The sequence below is a fragment of the Lynx rufus genome, unplaced genomic scaffold (assembly GCF_022079265.1).
Source record: "Lynx rufus isolate CCGP_SWC_20201006 ecotype Redwood Valley unplaced genomic scaffold, mLynRuf1.p SCAF_5, whole genome shotgun sequence".
Lineage (NCBI taxonomy): Eukaryota > Metazoa > Chordata > Mammalia > Carnivora > Felidae > Lynx > Lynx rufus.
The window spans coordinates 111,155,259-111,181,031 of record NW_025814867.1 but is presented as its reverse complement, the minus strand read 5'-3'; the positions used below and the strand labels follow the sequence as shown (position 1 = coordinate 111,181,031).

The 25,773-nt window shown below is 39.0% G+C and overlaps 1 protein-coding gene across 1 annotated transcript in view; it reads left to right on the top strand.

The window, feature by feature from the left end:
- Window positions 1–25,773, top strand: part of CMSS1 (cms1 ribosomal small subunit homolog) — a 387,785-nt gene that overhangs the window by 238,171 nt on the left and 123,841 nt on the right. The window lies entirely within an intron of this gene.

Sequence of the window (25,773 nt, the reverse complement as noted above, 5' to 3'; positions counted from 1 at the left end):
TGAGACACATGCATACAGTTTATTAGCCCTATGTCCAGCTCATAGTCAGCAGTCAGTAGTATATGGTAATTGCTATTATTACTATGTCTGGTAAATTCTCACATCCTCATTCTCTTGAATGAGTTGGGACTAATTGACAGAGGGGAGAGTGGAGAAGAGTAAATAAAAGCATGAAGAAATGAACATGAATCTATAGTGGTATGTCTATAAACATTGAGATCAAAACATTAGCTTCTGTTGTGCCAGTGTTTTAATTTTTTTTCCAATTTTTATTTTCTAGGCAGCCCTCCTCTTGCAAACAAGTGCCTATAATTCTCCCCATGAAAAATCAGGGGTCTTCATTTTTCTTAAGTGAGACTTTTGTGCCCAAATGACTTGTGAAGCTACCATCAGGTTCATCATCTTGGCAGGTTTTCATCATTGTTGCTACAGTCACTGATGGATTTGTTAAGAAATATCTAAACGTTCTTTTGGTAACATTATTTTTAGGAAGGCGAAGCCTTTACATTTCCAGACAGCAGCTTGGTTGTGAATGTGAGGAGACCACAGAACTGTAACACATTGCACATGTTGACAAGGCTGTCTGGGCTCCTTGGCATTACTAATGATGATAATGATCCCGTTTGGTAGAGGCAGACCCTCCCTACAGCTGGTGTCCTTTCTGCGCAGGGATGAGGTCATTTGGTGGGGAGGGGAGAAACAGAGCTGAAGAGAATGAGAGAAGAGAAGGGGAAGAAACTGTCATGTCTGCATTCTTGGTGGAAAAATAGAAGCATATTTGCCACATGCTTGCTTAATTAATTTATTTTTTAAATACAGGGAATGGAGAGGCAAGGGGATAGTGAGGAACTGTAATATGGTGACAGCTTGGTTTCCTCCCAAAGCTGTACAGTTATCTGTATACACAGTAACTGGGTAATCAAATCTCCAAGACACTGATAACCCTATGAATTCTAATCTCTAGAAATTTTAAACTGCTCAGAGAAGGATATTCCAGCAATCTAAATCCCAGTAACTACTCTAGAGTTGTTTAAGAGCCTAATTCTAGACAGTCCACTCCTCCTTCTGCCTCAAATGTGTCTTAAAAAGAGAAATTCAGAATTATTGTTCCTTTGGCAATGTAGTTAAAGGCATCAGATCATTCTTCATCTAATTCTCAATGTTGTCACCAAAAGCAATTAAACAGCCTTTTTTTTACGTTACCAGTAGCAGTCAAACTGGTGCACCATGGGTTTATCTAGAACTTGTATACTTGTATGCATAAAAACTATATGTCCTTAGGGTTTGGGGTTGTTATAGTTGGTTGTTGTTGAGGGGAGGGCTTACCAAAGAGGGGTCACTTTGTCATTACAAGGTAAGACCCTGGCTTAGCACACCCAGCCAGTCACAATCAGCCATTTGGCCATATCTGCGCAAGGTAAAGGAAATGAGTCAACTCTGGTCAAATGGGAGAAATACTAAAGATGCTTTCAAGATGTTTTTGAACCCTTCAGAGGAAGGGCCATGTTTGATTAGCCTTTGTGTCCTCCGTGCCTCAGCCAGGCCTGACAGAAAGCGCTCCACAAGTGGTGAGTGTGTGAGTGAGCCAGTGTGCCCCATTACCCATGGTTGAAGACTTCTGCTGTTAGCAAGTACAAATGACCATGAGTAATTATGTGGAGGAAAAAATAATATTTTCTCCTAAATGCTGGAGAAAGAGGCTGAAAGCTAATAAATCTAATAGCTGCCTCTCAACAGTGCTCCTGACGTGAGTTTTCAAGATACAGCGTAAAGAGTACTGGACTGGAGGTCTAAAACCTCACCCTTTGGCAGGCCACTAAAATTTCTTAACCTCAATTTCCTCATTGGTAAAGTGGATAATAACACTTTCTCTGCCTACCTCCTATGGTTATTTTCAGGACTAAAACCTATTATGGAAGAGAAACTAATAAGAACCATAGGAGGTAAGGTGTTGTTATTGGCTTCTTTTGAGAATACTATATCCTTAAACGTTTTTAGAAGAAAAAGGATTTTTAATTCTTTAAAGAAAAGGTCCTTCAAAAGCGTATGTATTGGTGCTATTGTTGTTAATTGCTGTCAATCCCTCTTTAAAGGTATATTTATTTAAAAAAATAATGACAATCCTCCACTCCATTTCTGGAAAGTTTTTGCGACTTGTCTTCATATTTTGTGTGTTTAAAATCTAAAGTATGAGGTCTTCCTTGAAAAATACCATTATTATTAATAGCCTCTGAAGGCAGCAAGGCTTATGAAGTTACTGACTGCGTATGATTAAGTGGTCACAAATAAAACACTGGTATTACCACATGTAAATTCTTTCCCTGAAGTTGGTGCCTCTACAAACAGTGATTCAACTATAGTTGTCTGTCATGGGACAATAGAATTGTCCTTGAAAGAGCACTGCATATGAAGTCAAGAAACAATGCCTTAGCTACTTTCTACTGTGGCCGTGATCAAACCATTTCACCTCCCTTAGCCTCTTCAGCTTTCTTAACTAAGCATTCAATGGCTATCCATCAGGGCTTTACAGCTGTCTCCAGAAGGCATTTGAAAAGAGGGAAGGCATTCTTTGTTGTCAAAATGACAGGGTGGGCAAAAAATGATAGGGTGGAGGTATATTGCTAGCATTTAGTGGGCAAAGGTAGGTCTGCTTAATTTTCTACAGTGAGCAAAGCAGACTCATGAAAGGAAACATTGTCCCCCTGCATCATAAATATGCCCTCCTAAGAAACACTGGACTAGAGCTTTTGAGAGTAAAAGGAGACATAGTTAATAATACAGGATTGTCTCAGGCAAATTGGGATATATGGAGCTTCTAGCCACAATCCAGGTCAACTTTGGCTTGCATTGTCTTCCAACATTCTTGTCCATCTTCCTCTCAAATGACAAGATCCCAAGGTTTGCTGAACAGCCATTATGGAAAGAGACAGACAAGTCTGGACCACATACCTTCTTCCATGGTCTCTATTTTACCAGGAAAACTAGCAGCAGAGTTAAAGTTAGCTCACTTAGTCATCCAAGAAATTGGTTATGTTTTCGTTAGAGAGCCCCCTTCCCTCACCCTCAGAGCCTTGGGCTCTGCCACCACTCAAGTGTGGCAGCTGCCTGAAACATTTGTTTGGGGTGGGTGGGGGAAGAGGAAGAAGGGAGAGTGGAGCCAGCTCTTCCCTGCAGCTGTAGTTAACCAAAGCAAGCTGCCTACACAGACAGCTCACTCCACTTCAGGGGCCACCCTGAAGCCATATCTGTGGGTGCAAAGTTATTGTGACACATCCCACCATGGGGTGTGAAGGGAGAAACTGCTCATGGAAACAGAGGTACCAGATGATTCTTACACTACTTTTTGGACCTCCATTTAAAGAGGGAAAACAAAACCAGTTCAGGAATTTTTTCTACTCTGTTGACACCTCAGCTAAAGAAAATAGTCAAGTCCAGGTGGGTTTTATGTTACTCAGCTCCTGTACATGGACAAAGACTGGGATTCCAGCATTCCTGTTGAGCCCCAGGGTTTTCTCCTAGTTAAATTTACTTTCAACTTCTTAAATTGTATTTTACTCTTTAGAGAAAATCTGTTGTGCAGAATTGTATAAGGCTTGACATGATGGTCTAAACTAATTGCTTAAATATGGACTTGGACAATTGTTGAAAAGTACTTTTGTTTGTGTCATGGAATGAAAGTTACCACATACACAATAGTCTATTTTCAAACCTAAATGAATTATGTCTTAAAGGGAATAAAAGAGCGTAGCAAGAAAACAAAACAAAACAAAAAAAAAACATTAATTTTTTAGGCCAAAATGTCTAAATTCAACTGGAAAGAACTATAGAAATTTGCCTGACACTGACAGGCAGTTCTCTTTTCTCTTTCCTCTTTCTATTTCTTTTCCCTTCTCAACCTAGCATTTGAAGTTAAGCCTTTGGGAATATGTGTCTTCTCTACATTATAGCCAAGTGGCAAGTGTGAGCCATGGCAGCAAACAAATGTCTAGATTCATATAGTACTACTTCAGAGGAGTATCATCTCTTTTGAGGGACAGACAGACCTGATAAAGATCAGAGGTTAGGTCTTCACTTTTCTAACTTTCCCATGAAACCTTAGGGTTTTCCAGAACTTGCCAAAGGTGGAAGAGTCAGTTTGGGGAGGACTTTTTAAAAAAATAACTCAGTGTTGTAGGTTAATAAGGTACTATAGTGTTATGTTTTTAAGAAAGTTTCTTCTTTTTACTTATTAATCTATATGTACCTCACTTCCAAATAACATGTAATACAGAAGAATAAAGTAATTAATTGACAGAATTGGAGTAATTGGAATATAAAGCCAGAGATAGGAGCGGGAAACAGAAATATATACTCTCTAGTCTTTTATAGTTATAGAAGTAAATCACAAATTTAGCTCCAAACTTTCTAGTGGCCTAAATTAAAAGGGACATGCTCTTAACCACCCAGACTGGCATCATGAGCAGTGTTCAGGGGCAAATGGTTTTTTATTTGTTTATCCATTTACCAACATTTATTTCTTGAGCACCTTCTAATATATCTGGGAGCTTATATTGATAGAGACCTTGGGCAATACCAGAGAAAGGATTAGATCTGAAGTGCTCTGTATGAAAATGTAGAATCTCTTAAAATTGATTTTAACCATGTTTTAATGATAAAATGGAATGTTTATCTGTCTGTGAGCAAATCCAAATTACATCAGACACATTTTCATGATTTTCTTTTTTAGAGAAGTCTCTGTAAAATACCCCAGGTCTCACTAAATTATCACCTGTGACCTTGGAACGTGACTGTGTGAGTACATTTTTCTTAAAGCACAAAAGTAGCTCCCTGTGGATGGTGTCTTCAGAGTCAGAATTTGGTCCAGAAGCAGTTCTGGAATGCACTGGACAAAACTCATTGTTTTCAAATATCTTAGGCAGGCAGATCCCTTCTTGCAAATTATCTTATGCCCACCTTCAAAATAGAAAACACGTGTAAGTGATATTTTGTTAGTGTAAATTTACTTTTAAATTGTCATATATTTACTTACTATCAAGATAGTCATTGAGACCAATGAAACCCTTTCCATAAATCATAAATTTGAATGGATGAAACTGTTTTCTGTTGACCTCAGCATCTTATTTTTTTTCACATTCTGTTTTGTTGCAGTTTTTAAAATTCATTTTGAGGGGCACCTGGGTGGCTCAGTCGGTTGAGCGACCGACTTCGGCTCAGGTCATGATCTCACGGTTTGTGAGTTCAAGCCCTGTGTCAGGCTCTGTGCTGACAGCTCAGAGCCTGGAACCTGCTTCCGATTCTGTGTCTCCATCTCTCTCTCTGCCCCTCCCCCACTCATGCTCTGTCTCTCTCTGTCTCAGAAATAAACATTAAAAAAAAATTTTTTTAAATACAAATAAAAATAAAAAAATAAAATTCATTTTGATACTTCAGTATATGCTATGCAATTAGACTAATCCAGAATCTTAAAAAAAAGTCATAAATGATTTTATTTCAAAATTGAATAACAAATTAAAACTAATTGCTCACATTGCTCAAACATACATTGTACATTTTATGTATTACAAATGTATACTTTAATATATTTCATTATCATAGATTTATAAATTTATATTTTATGTTAAATCATATATTTGTAACATGAAATATATTATAAAGTACTTTACATATTTGTATATAAATAAATATTAGAAATGTATAATAAATATAAAATGTCACACAAGAGGTAAACACAACTTACCAATATACCTTTAAATTATAATATTATCATGACCTATGTGTTATGATAATTTTTTTGTGACATTATTTAGGTAACCAATGACCATAACTTGTGGTCTGAGAGTCCAGCTCGTACAGAGCTGACTGGGACCCAATGATATACGCTTGCAATGAGCGGATATTGTCGAATCTTTTCTTGATGTGTAATTGACTATGGCACACATGTGCTGTAGTAATGTACTTCTTTGCAGTTTTATGTGAGCAGGCATCCACATTCCAGAAATCAACCAGAGATTGATACGGAACAATACCCTTCCTAATGAATGGCGCATTTAAGACATTCATTTATGTGCCCCAGAATTGCAGGAGGAGCTTTTGGTCCAAGGTCTAGGTAGATGGTGGTGGTAATGGTGGCTGGTGGTGATGTGTGGCTATGTGTATGTATCCTACTAAAACTCAGTGCATCCAGTTGATAGATGGGCCTTATGGCATCATTTGTGTTACTGTCACTTTGTTAACTGAACCTCTAAGTGAGACTAATAAAGCCTCTCCCTCTCTCTGGGCTTAAATTAGAAATTCCAGGCTACTATAGAAAAAGGTAATCTAAGACATGAAGACAAAACCAAAAGAAAAAGTGTTAACACTGAAGACCCATGGATAAATTAATGCTGTGTTTCTTTCTACAACCAAAATAAAAAATAATTATATTTAAAAATTTTACAAAAGCAAAAATTAAGACTTTCCCTTCCAACAATAATATAAACTTGTTTTTGAGTTTATATTATATAAGGAAAACTTTCTGTATTTGGAAGAGGACAAAATTATAAATAAATTAATATTTAATCTTGTTCTTTACATTTATAAAGAACTTAAAATGCCTTGTATTTATTTTCTATGGCTTGGTTTTTTCACAGAAAGGAAACTAGGTTGGGCAAAAATAAGATGCCTGGAATTTTTTAAATCTGCAATGGGTAATTTCCTGTAAGTGAAATTAAATTCAGTTCAACTCTGGGATAAATGCTATGTGTAACACCGCTGGAGTTGGAGTTCTCCTGCTCTCCATTTGGTTACCAGTCATTATTCCTCATTTCTATTCTCTTCAGAAATGAGGGTTTTCATGCTCCGTTGACCATATGCTTCCTGTGCCTTTATCTCTTATACCCTACATATTGCTCCAATTTGGGCCATAATTGTAAGTCATTGTGTAATTCACCATAGCAAGACTTCCATCCCAGACAGAAGTGGCTTGAAAAGACATAGTTTCCTAGGGCTGCTATAACAAATTACCACAAATTGAATGGCTTATAACAGCAGAATTTATTCTCTCACAGTTCTGGAGGCTAGAAGGCTGAAATCAAGGTGCCAGCAGGGCCTTGTTCTCTCCAAAGGTTCTGGAAGAATCCTTCCTTGCCTCTTGTAATGTCTGTTGGTTGTCAGCAGCCCTTGGGTGGTAGTGGTGGTAGTAGTAACTCCAAAATCTGCCTCTATCTTCACATGGTTGTCTTCTCTCAGTGTGTCAGTGTCCAAATTCTCTCTTCTTATAAGGACACAAATCATTGGTTAGGGCCCACCCTTATCCACTAGGACCTCATCTTAACTTGTTTACATCTACAAAGGCCGTATTTCCAAATAAAGTCACATTCACGGGTTCCCAGTAAACACTAATGGGGGAGGGGGGTGGGAGACACACACCTGATATAGGTAGTAAGAATCTTGTTAAATTCTCTCACCTCCCTGAGCATTTAGCGGTCTTCACTTTAGCACTTTTACTTGTCTAGTCTCAAAGCATCCTTGAGCTTTCCATCCACTTTCTTTTTTTTTTTTTTTTTTTTTTATTTTAAATTTTTTTTTTTTCAACGTTTATTTATTTTTGGGACAGAGAGAGACAGAGCATGAACGGGGGAGGGGCAGAGAGAGAGGGAGACACAGAATCGGAAACAGGCTCCAGGCTCTGAGCCATCAGCCCAGAGCCCGACGCGGGGCTCGAACTCACGGACCGCGAGATCGTGACCTGGCTGAAGTCGGACGCTTAACCGACTGCGCCACCCAGGCGCCCCTTTCCATCCACTTTCTATCCATTGTCTCTTACCTGGAAATCCATCCAAAGCCACAGAAACCCTAACTGATCAATTCTTTGGTCACTGCCATATAGCATATGCTGAGCTGTATCATTTTATAAAATTGCCCCTCAGGGCCCAGTTTTGTTCTCCAGTATTCATATGCAACTTCCTACTAAAATCAAAGTAAATTGCATGCAAGTGTTTTCAAGCATGGACTCTGGCCCACACTTCTTCCCAAATTCTATACTTTCTTCTTTGTACATCTGGACATTAGACTTATTTAAACTTATGTAATATTCTCCCCAAGGCGTGAACTGTGAAGAGCTGCATTATCCCAGCTTCTTTTACCACTTCAGTTTCCCTATTATGCTAAAGGCTGGCCAAAGGTCAAATATTTGCATGCTTTCAAGATAGCATATAGTGTTTAAATCCCCCTCTGTAACCAAAGTTGCAATTATACTAAAGAGGGGGCCCAGGGCAAAGGTCACCAACTAGCTCAGACACAACATACCTTCCCAGATATGTTTTCTTTCACCTGCATGGTAGAGTTTTAAAGAAATTGAATTCATTGCAAACGAGAGCAGGTATCACAAAGAAATCCAGGTATCTGGTTTTTCTTGAAAACTCAGAAGATCTGGCAAATTGGGGTTCACATTTCGGCAGCTATCCCTTCAGACAGATTGTGGGCTCTCACCTGCACTGTGGGCCAATCTAGATTAAACCATTTCATTCATTTATGTTACCTGTCTGGCTGTTGGTGGCGTTTGAGCTATCCACCCCTGGCCCAAGACTTAGGAATTCAACCTTCATTTTCTTCCTAATGTGGCTCAAATAAACTATATTGAACACACTGGGGCAAAGGAGAGCACATCATTGGTTTCCCTTCCTCCTGGTTTATACTGTCTTTTGGCAGATTTCCACCAACACCCCCCAGCTCAGGGATGAGATGCACACCTTCAGTCACAGTGCATCTGGACTCGAGAGCCTTTCCTCCCTTTTTCTGTCACTATCTCAGGTGTTACAGTTGAGTTCAAATGCAAGAATTGAAATTTTCAAACATGGAAGGTCATTTCAAACTCAATCTCAAGTTACTCTGTTGAGGTTGGATTTCATTAATCACAGCACATGCCCTTCCTGAAACTTTTAAATGTGCTTTGCTAGCCTGTGGAACCTCTTTTGGCCCTTTGACTTATCCTTTCTGCTTCCACATTCCACCATTTACCTCTTGGCCCACACTATTTTGACTTCAGATTAGAATCGTTTTTCTGGAAGTCTCATGTCTAGACTCTTACCAGTGTCTTCCCTGTAGACACTGGTCTTGCCCTATAGAACATCTCTGGGCAACCCTTATCCTGGGCTTAGGGTCTCCCAATTCTCCCTGTCCTGTTCTCATCACATCAGTGATGTGTTTCTTACACTCATAGTGTTTCCTGAGAGGGCTGTCACCTCAAGCACTGACTTTGGGATCCTGAACAGTGCCTCTCTAGCTTTTCTTGGAATCATTAGTATCACTAAAAACCCTCTTATTTTTTCATTATCCCCAATGCCATTGGCACACCCAATTAATTCATCCCATGGAGTATTATATTCACTGTATGACTGATGTGGCTACATGGTCCTTTTCAGAATTCGCAGGACATATTATCATGTTAGAACATTCCCCATGTGATGGTAGGAAAACCCTAATTTGTGTTTCCTTGAATATTTATAAATCCTAAAAGCCCCATCTTTACCTTTATTTTAAAGCTTCATGGGATTTATGATTATAAAAGTAACATGTTCATTGTAGAGAATGTAGAAAATACACAAAGATAGTAAGATAAAAATAAAAATTACCTATAACTATACCATGTAGAGACAACTACTGTTAACATCTTGCTATGTTCATTTTCACATTTACATTTTAATCTCTCCCTGTCCCAACTCTTCAGTTCTCAAACACTCTTGAGAGAAGGGTAATTTTTGTGACTATCCCAAAAATTTAGAAAAGAGTTCTATAACCCAAGGAAATTCTAGTCTTAACATTTCATAATGTTCTCAATATTGTACACATTCCTGCTTGTTTTATGTTAAATTATTTAGCCTTCTACAATATGATAAACATTGGATTTTTTTTTTATCATTACCCCCAAGGAATCCAAAGATTATCTCTATAATCCTCTCATTTTTCTGATATGATAGATTGTATCATGGGCAACCCATGTGTACAGAGCCCTGGCTTAGGCTTTTCTTATGGACTGAATTGTGTACCTTGTCACCCCAAATTCATATGTTGAAACCCTCCGTCTCCTCCCAATGTGATAGTATTAGGAGGTGGAGCCGGTAGGAGGTAATTGGGATTAAATGAAGTCATGAAGATGGAGTCCTCATGAATGGGATTAGTGCCTTATAAAAATCATAAGAGAGATTGCTTCCTCTCTTGGCTCTCCACTATGTGAGGATAGAGAAGTCAGCAGTCTGCATTTGGAAGAGGGCCGTCACCAGAACCTGACCATGCTGACACCCTGATCTTGGACTTTCAGCCTCCAGAACTGTGACAAATTTCTGTTCTTTGTAAGCCTCTCCGTCTGTGGTAGTCTATTACAGCAGCCCAAACTAAGACAGCATTCAAGGAAGAAGATCCTGACTGATCCAGTTGTGAATATAAGACACAGATAAAAGAAGGTTCATGCTTACCCAAAGTCATGAGTGTCAACTATGACAGACCAAGATCTTAAGCTAGGGCTTGAAAGGGAGGAAAAGATAGGCAACAAAGAAGAAAGCTATTTAGGTATATTTTACAATGGAAAAGTGTTAGGGTACCAAGAATTATTGCTGACTGAGAATGTAGCAAGACCCTGGCTGGAAACCAAGTCTGACTCTCAGCTCTGGGATTTCCTCACAACATTTTCAGCTGATGAACTGACAAACCTCCGATACATCATTCCATAAATATTGTTAAATACTCTAGACCTAACATTTACCTTTTAAAATTTTTATGAGAGGCTTTTTAGAAACTTTTATTTAATAACCTAGAAATATCTATATTAAACCAAGGTAAATCAATATTAAAATAAATTAATTGCAGTTATTGAATGCTTACTAGCTGATGATGCAAAAAATAAGGAAAGTTCATAACATATTCTAGTTGAGCTAAATAAAGATACCATTCCAACATTTTAACATCTAGGTGAGAAGTGCTTTTAGCACTTGCTGGCTTATGTGCTAGCGATTAACAATGGTGTTATAATGTAATTAACACAGTTAATGTTGAGTGTATAGGCAGTTGTAAACAAATCTCATTTGTCTCATTCCACTGGACATCTGTACAATCAGGTGACAGCACCAGACCATTACAAAAAATGAACAGGTGATATGCCCATAACTTTGTAGTAGCTCTGTAAGAAGAAGTGATGATTGGATTTCTCAGGGTGGCAGATTGTGATGGAAAGCTCTGGACCTGGAGCCAGGAAGACTGGTGCTGGCAGAGCCAACATTTAGCTGTTATAATTTTTGCATATCATATGCTTTCTTTACTTCTCCATTAAACTAGATAAACTCTGAAGACTCCTGAAGTTCTAATATTCTGCAATTTTGCATTCTCCGAGTGTGTCTGATTGTTCTACAGGAAACCAAGAAGGCAGTGAGATATTACTTTAAGGAAAGATGACGTGATCTCTAGTACTGAGCTTCTTGTCCAGCCTTAGGCATGTCAGTTTCAGATACTCATTACATCATCAGGGAAAAAGGCCAATAAAAGCCTAGACTTCTCAGGCTGTAGAATCTGCTTATAAATTGGAATGGACAGAGTAGCTGCGGTTTTTCCAAACTCATGTTCTTGGGTATTACTAAAATGCATTTTATGTGCTGCATCTTGTTAAAGTTTTCGTGATGTGTCCCTGTAAAAGTCTGCTGGCCTCCTGCAAGCAGGGAACATGCCTTTGGTTATCTGTTACCAGTTAGCTCAGTTGGTTAAAATCCAAGGCTGTGGGATCAGTCTCCATATGGGACAGTTGGCTTCATGCAGAGCAGCCCCCGCTCACCCAACTGGTTCAGAAATGCGTGCATTTGACCACAGAGGACAGAGGTGTGGGTATGGCTGGCTCAGCATAACCTATTCCTCCTACTGGAAAATCACTCAGAGCCCATGTTCTTCTGGCAAAGGTCACTGACGTCAACCTTGTTTAGAATTACCAACTATGAGCACACTGCCAAGCCAATTTATGTATTCCTTGAAGATCCTGATGACCTTTCACCCAAATGACCATATAAATCTTTCTACATTTTGAAAGACTCCGATGAAAATAGCATGTTATTGGAGGCTCTCTGACAGGTGCTGTGCTAAGTATCTCACACAATCTCTCACTCACACCTCAGAGTAATCCCATGCAATATGTACTATTTTTATTCTTCTTTTGCTGGTGAGGAAAACATGGCTGGAAGAAGTTATCTGTCCCAAATCCACTGACTGGCAAAGCCAAGGCTCCAGTCTAAGTGTGTCTGACCCCAGAGCCTATGCTCTGACCCACTCTCCTCTACTCCCTCTCTCACCAAACTGCACAGTTTGGGATTTTAGAAGCTGTGATAAGCTCCTAACTATGGAATGAAACTTGCTACAACACATGCTGATAAGGCATATGGGTTTTAAGTTGTAATTTCTTGAAATGAAAAATGAGGTCACCTCTTTTCTCAGAGGAAACCTAACAAACAGTCAAGTGAGGCAGATGTCTATTCTTGGATGCTTCTGCAAGTTTCCCATTTGTAACCTCCTTTTTGCCCCAGCAGCTTGAGATACATCCTAAATCTAAAGCTTTGCTCAGCTTTAGTTCCTCAAACTTCTAGTTCAAATACAAACTCTCATAGTGGACAAATTGAAAGTCTCTCCACTTCTTTTCTTCTCTGAATCCCCCAGCAACTCACCATCAACTTAGTTCACTTTATATCCTCAAACCCAGAGGCATCAACAGATCAGTCAGACCAATTTTTCCTGATCTGCTCAGCAGTAAAACCGCAGAGGCATTTCAGTAGAAGGGGAAACCATAAAACCTCCCTCATTAGAACACTGAGTTAAGCTTGATTTGTCCCCTGGAGCCACAGTTTCATCTGTGAAGTTTAACCTAAAGTTTAATCATTGAGCAATGTGTTTAGTATTCTGGAATTCTGTTCTTCCTGACCTTGTGAACTTCATCCACACTTGAGCGGAAAGGGGAAGCTTGGATGCATGCAGAAGACATTTGGTACAAGTACAGGAAAAAGCTCTTGATAATATGCAGCTCTTACTGTGTATTTCTTTTCAGACTTTGTAGATGGACATTAAATGAAGACTGCCTTTAGGGTAATTTCTCTTTTCCCTAATCAGCAGTACAAAGTTAAGGCTCAAAAATTCATGGTTTTCCTTTAAAAAAGTCATACTGACTCATTTCACTATTGACACAGTACAGTATACTCAGAGTTGACGAGCCTCCAGATAATCTAAGTTGTTTCTGTTGTCCACCTTCTGGGAAGCCATCATTTTAAAAACAAAATACCTCTTATAAGTTTCTAAAAGAGCTTTATAAAGCACTGCCATTTAACACTATTAAAGAACAAGATCTTCCATTTCATTCTTTTTGAGGTATTGAAAAACCCTTCGCTCACGTGTCTTTACCCTCACCTCCTTTTATCCTCATCTCCCTGATCCATCACTATCATCTGCTTTTTCACTTGTGGCCTTTCTTCCTTCTATTCAAGAAGTATTTTTCAGCACCTGTTACGTAAATTGCACTGTGTAGGCACCCAGGAAGTGAGGAGGTGAAGACAAAGGCCTTGTCCTCCAAGGACTTAAGGTGTGGTTCTGAGGCTGCATGTTTAAACAGTTGGGGGAGACAGAGAGGTGTGCAAGGGAGTGGGAAGAGGCCAGGTCCAGGACAGAGAGGTGATTGGGACCATGCCAGAGCAGAAGGGACACAGCACTTCTGAAGGGATCAGTCATTATGCAGCCCCAGCTTATTGAAACCATCCTGGAATGCTGACCAGAAGTCAGAGCTTCCAGTTTGTCAAGAGAAGTCAGAAATCCAGATTTTTATTATGTGCCATCTCCAGATTTTTTTTTTTTTATGCTGGCAACTAATTCAGATTCTTCAAAAACATTGTGTAGGCCAAACAAAACATGTATCTGGGCTGATTTCAACCCATGGTCCTCCAATTTAGGGAGTTCTGGTCTGGTTAGTGAGGTAAATCACACATGTATGAAATCATTAATTTAAAATGCAGCCCATATGGCTAAGAATCATAATGAGTGACACAGACCATTCCTGCTAGAGTTCAGAGAAAGGAAAAGGAGGACTGGGGAGATGGGAGGATGATGGGCACCAGGTGCTCCAGCCCCAGCTGTGCTGGACATGTTGAGGGGCAGTGAGGAAGCTGGAGGGTATGTGTTAGGAATTTGGTTGACCCACTGAGGTCAGGTGGTAGACGGCCTCCAAGGCCAGACTGCAGAGGCTGGACTTTACCTTCTGTGTCATGGGGAACCACTGAGGATTGGCTAATCTGCAATTTTAGAAAGTAAAATAAAATCTGTTGGTGGGTAAAGGGGCAAAGTAGCATGCAAGGAGAAACCATCAGGAGACTCTTCCCACAGTGTTTTCCTCTGACTCTTACACCCCTCTACAGCATATCCCAAAACTTTCCACCTAGGCACTTCTAAGAAAGAAGCCTCCCTGTAGCAGGGTAGCTTTGAAGTATGCCAGTGCCCTAAACCAGAACAGTAAAATGAAATCAGACCAAGTTAGAGTGCCACCCCTGACCCAAAGGGGGGGAAAAAAACCTTAGCTGCCACCTCTCATTGAGTGAAAACCACTGTTTAAAAAAGAAATAGAGTATCTCTTTGAGCCATACAGACCTATATAATAAACAAGATCTATCTAGGAGAAGCCACAGATCTATGTAGCTCTAAAATGGGGATGCGAAGGTGCAGAACTACATTCTCATTAGGTACATGAGTTATTCAGCAGGAGCTCAGCAGTACCCAGAGTCAGAAACCACATACACACTTTGCCCTAACATTTATTAGCAAAGTTTTCTTAAGGAGCCAATAGATGTGCATAGAGAAAGTGGCCTTTCTTTTCAATCAAAGCAGAAGGACACCATTAGAAAAAAAGAAAGAAAGGACACAAAATATTAGGTATTATATAATATATAGCAATCTTCCAGATACACCTAAAAGTACCAAAAATGAGTCATCCCTAAGACCCAGTTGAGTGTGTTTGTGAGATGATGGACTCACCTTGTTACCTGGGCCCCACCTCTGGACAGTGGGAGTTGGTTCGTCTAAGGTGGGGCCAAACACATGGACTTTTGAAAATCTTCACACGTGGTTCAGGACCCTACCATGATTGTGCTTAAAGACACTATTTGGCTGATACAGGCAATTGTTAGTTATTCCAGATCTGATTATGCAGGGTATTAATTTTCTAGGCCCTTGTTTTACTTATTCTTCTCTTTCTACTTACATTTTCATCATTTTATTTCTAATCAGTACTCTACCAGAGAACGAGAAAAGAAAGAGAAAAAAGCCAGAGCTGGTTTTTTAAAAATCATTTTAACCTCATAATAAAAGCAGTAATCATAATTACAATACAAGTAACAACAGCTAACATTTCTTAAACATTTATTACATTCCAGGCACTGCCTAAAGGTCTTACACATATTAATTCCTTTAGTCCTCACCAACTGTATAAGGTACATGCCATTATCTTTCTGATTTTGAGCTGTTAAAAATAAACCACAGAAATATTATTATATTTACCTAATGTCCCACAATTTAGAAGGATCAGAGGCAGTATTTGAACTCAAGAAGACTAACTCTGGAGCCTTCACTTTTTTTTGGGGGGGGGGTGAAATATATATATACACATATATATATACATATATATGTATGTATATATAACATAAATTTATTATTTTAACTGCTTTTAACTATGAAATTTAGTGGCATTAAGTCCATTTACATTGCTGTACAACCAACACCACTATCCTGTCTCCAAAACTTTTTCATCTCCTCAAATTAAGAGACTTCATTTTTAAATACCACTCTATATTTCCTCCCCAGTAGTACTTAAAGATCTGGAAATGTTCACTGTTTGTGGTGATTCTGTCTTCTTTTAACACAGACAATTTAATATTTTTTTCAGTCTTGGCATCCCTTACTCTTCACTTGTCATGTGTGCCACCGACTGTCCCTGACACAGTCACACCAGCCTGTTGAAGCTTCAACATGCTACTGTCTCTTCCCAGATATTTGTGTGTTGGCACCTGCACGGGCAATAACAGCTGCATCACCTCTTCTGGCTCTCTTTTGATGTTGATTCTAACATGCATCCAAATCTCAAAAATCTTAACACTATAAAAGTTTAATAGTCATGTATCTGACTTAGGCTTGAGGAAATCCAGTCTTCCAGGCTGATACGTCACTGTGAAGTAGCTTTGTTTTGGTTCCACGGTATTCACCCTACCACCATTGTACTCCACACCTCATCCCTTCCAGCCTAGATTACTGTCATAACTGGTATCCCTGTTCTCCATACTGGACATCACGAAACCTATAATCTTGAGCAGCTTGTCAAGTCTCTCGGAGCCAGTAGACCTTTTGTTCAATAGGAGAGGAGCATAGAAATAGATAAGTTTCCTTTTGATTCATTAAACAGATTCTAGGAATTCTCAGACATCCTCAAGATGGAATTTGGGGGTCATTGCTGCTAAAATGAAAAGAACTTAAGGTAGACTTGTCATTATTTCTTTGTCATTATTTTACCACTTGGCTTCTTGTTCTCTTTACTGCTGAGGTACCAGTACCCTCACCTGCTACTTGTTGGCCATCTAAAACCTTTTCACCCCAATACTCTGTTCTAGTTGCTCCCTAATAGCTCACAGTATTTCTTCTCCTTTTTCCCTTTCTTCCCAGTTTTAAGAAAATTGATCAGAAAATTTAACAATTGGCCCCTTGTTAATAATGATTTCAACAAACCATTAAAGATGTGAATGTGCTTACTACTTTATATCTGAATAGCTATATTATTTCTGTGAGTGTAATTATTAATGTTTTATCTGAATAGCTTACTACTACAATTAAAAGAATGGTGACCTTAATTTTCTTACATATGTATACGAAAAGGAAGTTTATAAAACAAGTTTCAAGACTCCTGAACTTCTATCCCACCCTGAACGATTAGCAACCAAAGTGCAGAGATGAATACTTTCTTGTCCAGAGTTTCACAGTCTTTTAGAAAATATTTTAAGGTTTATTGTAATTGGGGGACTTGACTTTTTTTCTTTTTTTAACTTTTCATCTTGAAAAAACAAGTTGACCAGCTAGTTTTTTAGTTTTGATTTTGTTTTGGGTTTTGGGTTTTTGTTGTTGTTTTTTCAATTTTATAAGGTCACAAGAAAAGAAGTCAGCCTACATAAAACCTCATCAAAACTCTGGACCTCAAGGCACAGAGGAAAACTAATTTTTAAAAGCATCTCATTTCTTCTCTCTGCAAAGAGGGCTCCAAATAAAGAGATAAACTGGTTTTCCTGTTATTTGAAGTATGGATAAGTAACCTAATCAAATGCTAAAATCTTTCCACATGTTTTCCCCCTAGGCTATCACAAATAAATGCTGTTGACCATAGCTATTGCCAGTACTGAATGCTCACACCTTAGACTGGAAGGGTGCTTCTTCTAGGCCTCCTCTCAAACTCAACATCATGAACCTTCTTGAACCCTTGTTTTATTTTGTTTTGTTTTTATTTTGTTGCTTCTGATTTCATAAATCTTAGAGGAATGGACATTTTGGAAGTGAGTTTGAGTCTGCTATAAACCTTAACGAGCCCTTAAATTTCTTTCTAGAGCTACAGGATTTTCTTGAGAATGTTATTGGGATATGGTGGATTGGAAAGACAGAGGATGTATCAAAGTAAACATTTTATGAGCTACTGCTTTGCAGTTTAATTTACAAAGTAGACAAAACCTCTGAGTATTTCCTGTATGTCTTAAAGGACAAATTTGTCACTAGTTCCCCAGCCCCACTGCCCCTGTTTATCCAACTACCCACCCCCCAACACACACACACACACACACACACACACACACACACACACACTTTTTTTTTTTTTTTTTACATTAAAGCCACTCATCAGATGTGAGACTGGTGCATGTGTTTGCAAACACCACCCTAGATTAAGTATGCTGTAATTTATTGGCTTAATTTATTGTATAAGCCATTTTTCTTTTCTTAACGTTTTAACAAATGAAGCCCAATATTAAGTATGGATAAGTTAAAGACTGCTTGCCTCTCCAGAGGACAGAAGCCCCTGGAGGGAAAGAAGGGAGACTGGCAGAGGGCTTGGAAAATGTTTACAGTCCTAACGGAACTTGTGATTTCCACTTGCTGATTTTCTTTAGCCTTATATTCATTGAGGGCATTTTGGGAAATCATACTCATACATAGGAATTTTTAATAAGTTCCATGTTGCCATCTACTACATAAAATTTATTTTCCAAACAGCAATTTTTTAAAGAAATTCAGCAGTCAGATTTATACACAGTAAATAGATTTGGTAGAGAGCAGATTTGAGAAAAAAAGTAAGTAAACAAACATGTATTCCTATCACTGCCCATATATGTAAGGTATATCAGTCTACCAACATATGCATAGCCGAATGCTATGCTAGGTATATGTGTGATATAAGGGGAAACAAAACATAGTTCTTGCTTTAGGGTAAGTCTGATAGGATTGAACACCATGAGCCCAAATGACATAAGGTAGAATATTGACATTGATATAACTGATCTATACATTGAGGAGTCTACTTGGTGTGATCTGTTAGTGGCAGGTGGATGGGGATTACTGGCCCACTGCTACTCAGAATATAGTCTGAGAACTAGCTGCATCTGTATCAGATCTGAGGATTCTCAGGCCCCACCCCAGACTTACTGAATTCAGATCTCCAGGGCTGTGACCCAGCACTCAGTGTCTCAAGAGACTTTTATGTTTTAACAGTCTCTCAACTAATTCTTCTGCCACTCAAGTTCGAGAACCACTGTTCTAAACCACAGTTCCCAAACCATTCCAATCCTCATGGTAGACATTATCATCCAAGTGACAAGTGAGGAAGTGGAAAGTCAGAGAGATTAACTTTGCTAAAAGTCATCCTGCTAACATTATGGCAGTCTAGATTCACCCAGTTGTGTTGAACCAATTCATAAACTCTATACTCCTTCTTCTACCCCGGCTATCTCATCCTAGAAATTATCAACCATAAAAGCCATTTTTCTAAAGGTTTCCATCTTAGTTTTCAACTTTTCATGTTACTCTTTCTCCCTAACTAAAACGGTACTCACTTTAATAATTTTAACCCTGCTATACTGTCCCATAGCCGTTACCATTGTGATGCTGAGGTGCAGTTGGCACTTTGGGTTTGTCTTCCTTGCCATGTCATCATCGTATGGTCACTTGATATCACCAGTGATTATGTTCTTGTTCTTAATCAGTCCACCAGCATGTCAGTATGTATTCAGATTTGGGGAGGGGAAGAAAACATAATTTTTGAAGTTGAATTCAATTTAACCAATAAGTATTTACCATCCAACTACTATTTGCCTAACATTGTGCTCTGCCCTACAAGGCTCTGGTGCTCAGAATGTGTTTCCTGGACCAGCAGAATCATGTGGCAACTTGTTAGATACACATGTTATCAGGCCCCACCCATTCCTGACTTTCTGAGTCAGGAATTCTGGGGATAAAGTCTAGTAGTCTATTTTTAAAAGTCATCCAGATGATTCTAATGCATACTAAAGTTTAAGAATCACTGCTGTGAGGGACATGAGAATTTAGAGACATGGTCTTTACACCTAAAGGATTATCATCAGTTGTATCTTGCCCACCTGTCAGAGGCTGAATTCAGACTGGGGTTTCTAATAGCTAAGAGCTGATCAGGGGTTTCATAATTTTGTTTTACTGTGTCTGAAAGATTCAGAAATGCCTCCCATAGCTCTTTGTGGGTTTTTTTTTCTTCCTCTTTTAATGAAAGTCAATCACTCACATAAAACCACTTAACAGAAATTTCAGCATGTTTCAGATGGCAGTTACATTTTTTTCTCTCTCCAGGGGTCTCAATTGCAAAGAATTCTTATAGATCTGAATTCTTTTGTTTATACAGGCAGTCATTTGCCATGAGGGGAGCTTGAAAACAGACTAAATAAATGGTTTAGATAGTGATGTCATGGACAGTTGTGGTTAAAGCAAGGATAATGCAGAAGGCTGTGCTTCTTCAACAACCCAGGCCCAGACCAATGCCTGAAATTCTGGGCCAGTTTAAGGATTTTTGTGTGACTGCACTTACAGCCAGCTATTCCTTGTTTTCTCTCAGAGTATTCTGTTTCAGGATAAATCCGTCTTCTTTAGAGAGACATCTGAAAATGTGTATTCCACATGGATTGCCTGCTCAACGTGTGCTTTTTAAACAGAAGAGCAAGAGCAAACTGTGATTCAGTTATCTGACAGGGTCAGTAAATGCACGCTCTGGAAGCACCAGTCACATAGAGTGTTGGAGCTTTACCCCTCTGTGGCCCTGCCTACATTTTCAAATCTCATTTGTGAAATCACATCAGAACTTTTCTAGTGCTCATGGTTGACCTAAATTAGGGGATCCCTAGTCAGAGTGAATTTTACTAACCTTTTCCCTTCTTGCCCATTCTCTCAAGTTACTTAGGGGCAGGCTCCTGTGGGGCAGGTAAGAGTACAGAGAGAATGTGACACTTTTCACCTTGGAGAGCTAGTAACTATGCACCCTGGGTGAGGGTTTTAATGTGTAAGAAAGGTCAAGGCTTTTGTAATATCTGTTGAATTCTGGGCTCTGCTTCATCGCATTCCTCCACTGGCCATCTGTAACTGAGATAACTGATTTGCAGGTGAAGTCTGACCTAAAGTCACTTCATCTAAAATGCTGTAAGATCATCTGAATTTTGCAGCTATCTTATTGAAATACATGTTGTTGTTGTTTTTAAAGCTAATATAAGCTCAGATGCTAAGGGAAGAACACGTAGAATTCATGACTATCTAAGCTATCCAACACAGTAGTATACCAGTTTGTATAATAAACTGAGCAGTGATTACCTAGTTTAAAAACTGTGTACTATGCACTGAGTAGGAGATGAATAGTAATTTAAAATACTTGTAGCCTCTGCGCAAGCCCTAAACCATAAGAGCTGCTATTTCAAAGAAGTTTCATTAGCCATCTAGGAAGCCTCTGGGTTTAGTACAATAGAGAGGCACTGTATAGAACCACAATACAGTAAACACCACCAAAGCTGTCCCTACATGCTACAACTCATTTGTGCCCTTGTGTCGCTCTCTATTCCACAGACCCAAGCCCTCACCAAGGATCCCTCAGCGCCCTCCACAACAGAATTCAAAAGTCACAAGGGGTTCTAGAGGGAGGATAAGCTCTAAAGTCAAACAGACATGGCTGTACCACTAATGATGGGAATTCAAGAATAACTACTTCATAAAATTGTGGACAATTAAACGGAGCCGATATAAAAATCCAAGGCCACTGGAGAAACACGTTTCGTCAAAGAAATACCATTTTTCACATATTAAATTGGCAGATTTTGTTAATGATCATACCTGATGTTGACAAAGGTACAGGGAAATAGGTGCTTCTTCACACTGTTTCTAGAAGTGTAAATTTCCTTTAAAACCATTTTGCAATGGTATCATAAAGCTAAATGGATGGGAGGGTGTATTGAAAAACAGTTATAGATAGCATATCTTTTGACCCAGCAATTACATGTTAAGGTATTTATCCCAAATACGTCATAAGAGACATGTATAAAGATTTAGCCACTTGGCTGTTTATCACTCTATTGTTTATAATACTGAAGAACTAGAAGCAGCATAGGGCTGAAACTTTATCTGCATTGGATAAACACTGCTTATTCCCTTCCACCTACGCTTAGAACCCCCATCCACTGCCACTCCCACCACCATCCTCACCCCAATGCAACCAGTAAGAAAACTGTGGCTAAAAATGTTAAGTAACTTCCCCAAAAGTCAAACAACCAAGACAGATACCAGTATTTCAGCCTGTTAAAGAATTCTGTGCCGGTTACTGCTTTGTCTCTATTTCATTAAAATCAAGAATGACTTGTGCATAATCCCTTATGTTCAATACTGAAATCCAAAAGCACAAGTTTGTGAAGTTTTATACAAACTCATTTGACAACTAAACTTGATCTGAACTGACACAAGTGTAACCATTTAGTGTGAAAATGCATATATCCTATTGAAAGAATATTAATGTCTAATTAGTGGGTTTTATATAATGCTTAATGTTTGTATCATTTCACCTTTCTAAAATTTGAAAAATTCTGCAACACATTTGACCCAGGAACTTCTAATGAGGCATTTTGGGCCTATAGCTTCTTCTCCAGTGAGGAGAAATCAACATATCTTTTCAGTATAAAATGAACAGTGCTTAGGATACAGATTAATTTCCTTTTAACATTCCAGGGAGAGAACCTAGTGCTTTTTGTTGACAGTAAATGTTTCTTTAGCCACACTTTTTTCTTTGCTGCCTCTAATTTGATGTTTACTGTGTTGGGGCTAGATATTAAATGTTCTCCTGAAGAGGGTTAATTATGAGAATAGATTCAACTTCATGTAGAAGGGTCATTTACAGTGTTCTCTTAAAGACAATGAAAAAACCACCCAGCTTTTAGAGGTCATGATTCAGATGCCCTGGCTATTAAGATGGACATATAGGTAGTCAGCATGCAAGGACCATATTTTATGTTCTTCGTTTTAATGCTTGTATTTCCTGTTTGGACATTTCAAAAGAAACACTTATCACTGGACACTTATCACTGGATAGCTATGACAGCAGCAAAGGAGAGCAAGGCTGTCCCTTTTTGTGTGAAACTGCCAACATAGAGAGCCCCGTTTCTCAATATTCTGTGTCCACTGGGAACAGTGACGACCTTCCTTTTTTCTTTGAATTCGTAGATTATCAGTCCAAGAAACAAAGTTCAGCTCTCTCCACCCTCACCCAGCAGGTGGCGCTGTGAAATAGAGGGATAGGACATTGCAGGAGCTGCCTTTCTGCTCCACAGACCCAGTATAACCTTAGCAAGTACCCACATGATTTTGGCACTTAATATATATCAGTTGAAATATTTGAAAGTCTCCTAAAGGTCCAGTGCCTCAGACAAGTTTTGTTTAATTTAATTTCCAGTCTTCTGTAAAGTTCCAGCTTCCTTTACGATCAGCATTGTCAAGTACTCACACACTATGACTCTAGCATTAGCGGAATCACTATAGTCCTTTATAAAATTGAAATTCTTTTTCTACATCTGGATGTTAGAATGGATTCTTTTTTCCCATTTGTGAGGAAGGTTACACTCTCCTCTTCCAGGTGTTGGCCTTATTGCCCCTCCTGTTTGGGAAAGAATCCATTAACTACTTGAATGAATTAACTAGTTTGTGGGACCACCTTAAGTGAGCCAGCCATTAGCAGCCTGTTCAGCTACTTTAACTCTGGGCAAGCAAATAATTAAGAGAAAAGGAAGAAATAGCCAGTTGTGTCTCTCATACCTTTCTTTTTGGGAAGATACTTTGCTCTTCTCTCCTCTGATAGCCATGTTTCAGAGTTCTAACATAGCAGGCAATTGAACCAGTGTTATAGCCTAAAGACTAGTGATTCCTTCAGGCTGCAGTCTCTGGGGGCACCAGACAGTTTATGCTCATAAGAACTTTCACTTCTTTTTCACAGACATTAATAGTTTCCTGGCACTGCCTTTCAGGAAATGTCGTCATGGTCTGGAGGAACCAATAAAAATACAAGTAACCTGTTTTGACAGATCTCTTTTCTGCCAGAAATTTCATAATGGGGGGAGAGGGGTGGCAAGCCAGTCCATTTGTGAAGGCGTAAGGAAAATTCGTGGATTTGCCATAAGAGAAGGAGGTGATACCTGCCCTGGTCATGAAATATAGAGCGTTCTAAAGCCATAAAGGAATTCCAGCTCATTTAGACAAACTTTAAATATATATATATGGTTTGATAGAGCAATTCAAGTCTATGTACATTGAAAGATTTTTCTTTTCTTCTCATTTCAAACACAATTCTTAGCTCTTTTGATCCTCAAGTATAAAACTCATGCATTAAAAATTAACATTTGATTATGGATATACATGTGGCATTGCCGTACATATGCAGAAAAGGCCATGGCTTTGTTTTTGTTTGTTTTTTAAGTAATCTCTATATCCAATGTAAGGCTTGAACCCACAACCCCTAGAGAAAGAATCTCATGCTCTACCGACTAAGCCAACCTGGCACCCCAGGAGGCTGTGGCTTTGGATAATTATTACCAAGTGGCTAACAATAGATGCTCTTTGCTTACTCCTAATATGGCCAGAGCACTGATATGCATCCCATGAATATGAGAACATTGAATGTTGCTCTAGGACATTGATTGGAATTAGTTCTGAGAGGTGGGGGTGAGCGGGTGTCAGCTGTTTCTCCCTTGCAAGTTTTTGAAAGAAGTTGGTCACCATGATACTCAAAGAATGTAATAAAAATAGAAGTGATAAGAGATTTTGGAAATGATTGCTCTCTTCTAACCAGTGAATTCAAAATACATTTTCACACTAGTGCTGATTTTGAATACTTTGCTTTTTCTTAGGTTTAAATTATATAGCTTTACTTTCCTAATAAGTTTAAGCTTCAGCCTAAGTACATTGCAAGGTGCAGAACTTATAGATTAACCTTGTGCCAATTTAGGAGTAGAATCTATTAGAATCTAGGAGGTTGTAGTAAGGTATTGCCCCAAACCTATCAAAAGTCACTGTGAGTAAAGATTTTGTATCAGCAATATTGTGGTTTTCTTTCTGTCTGATTGTTTTTATCAAACTCCTATGTGGTGCCCTATTTTTAATTAAAGAAAAAAAAACTTTCATTTGTTTTTAAAGAGAAGCTACTCTTTATTGGTTGGACTAGCACTTCCAAATTTATTTTTTTATGTCAAGTCTTTATAATTGCCCCTATTTCAGACATATCACTTGATTTATGTTGGAGAAGTGGGAAGAGAAGCCAGTTTTATCTTGATTTTTCTCTCAGCCGTTCCATCTTTTAATTAAACACCTGCATTTGCTACACAACTACCTGGATATAATGGAGAAACATATGTCAAGAAGAAAATCAGAACAGGGATTATGATCTCTGTTCCCTGGAGGGAACTGCCTCAGTACATGTTCAGTCCCTACTAAGATGTCAGCCTCTCCCACTTTGCTGTACCTGGCCCCACCCTGAGAAAAGCAGTTTGAGTAGATACTGTCCTCTCCCTAAGCCCACCCTGTTTCAAAGCATTTACTAAGATTTACTTGGAAAAAGAAATAGGGGAGGTTCAGAAAAGCCCAAGGGTTTGAGTCTCCCATACTCCTGATTCCAGTCAGAGCCTTGTGCCATCTTTGATGTCCTAGAGCTGGAGTTGGAGCCCAATCCTAGACAGATCTTTCTTGGCCCATGATAGGCCTTTTTCTCACTCTGCTTCAAAATTGCCTTTTCCTGAGGTGCCTGGGTAGCTCACTTGGTTAAGTATCTGACTTCAGCTCAGGTCATGATCTCATGGTTTGTGGGTCCAAGCTCCGTGTCGGGCTCTGTGCTGACAGCTTAGAGCCTCGAGCCTGCTTTGCATTCTCTTTCTCTCTCTCTCTCTCTCTCTCTCTCTCTCTCTCTCTCTCTCTCTCTCCTCTCTCTCTCTCTCCCTCCTCTCTCTCTCTCTCTCTCTCCCTCCCTCCCTCAAAAATAAACATTAAAAAAGTGTTTCACAATTGCCCCTTCCTGGCCAAGACTGTTTCCCCCCAAATGGACCATGTCTAGCTTTCCCTTCTAACCTCATCTCTTGTTATCCTCTTTTTCCTGCCCTAGTCTCTTTTCCTATTAGCTGCCTCTGGCTCTTGGTTTCCTCCAGAAGAAAGTTGCTCTGACAACTTCAACCT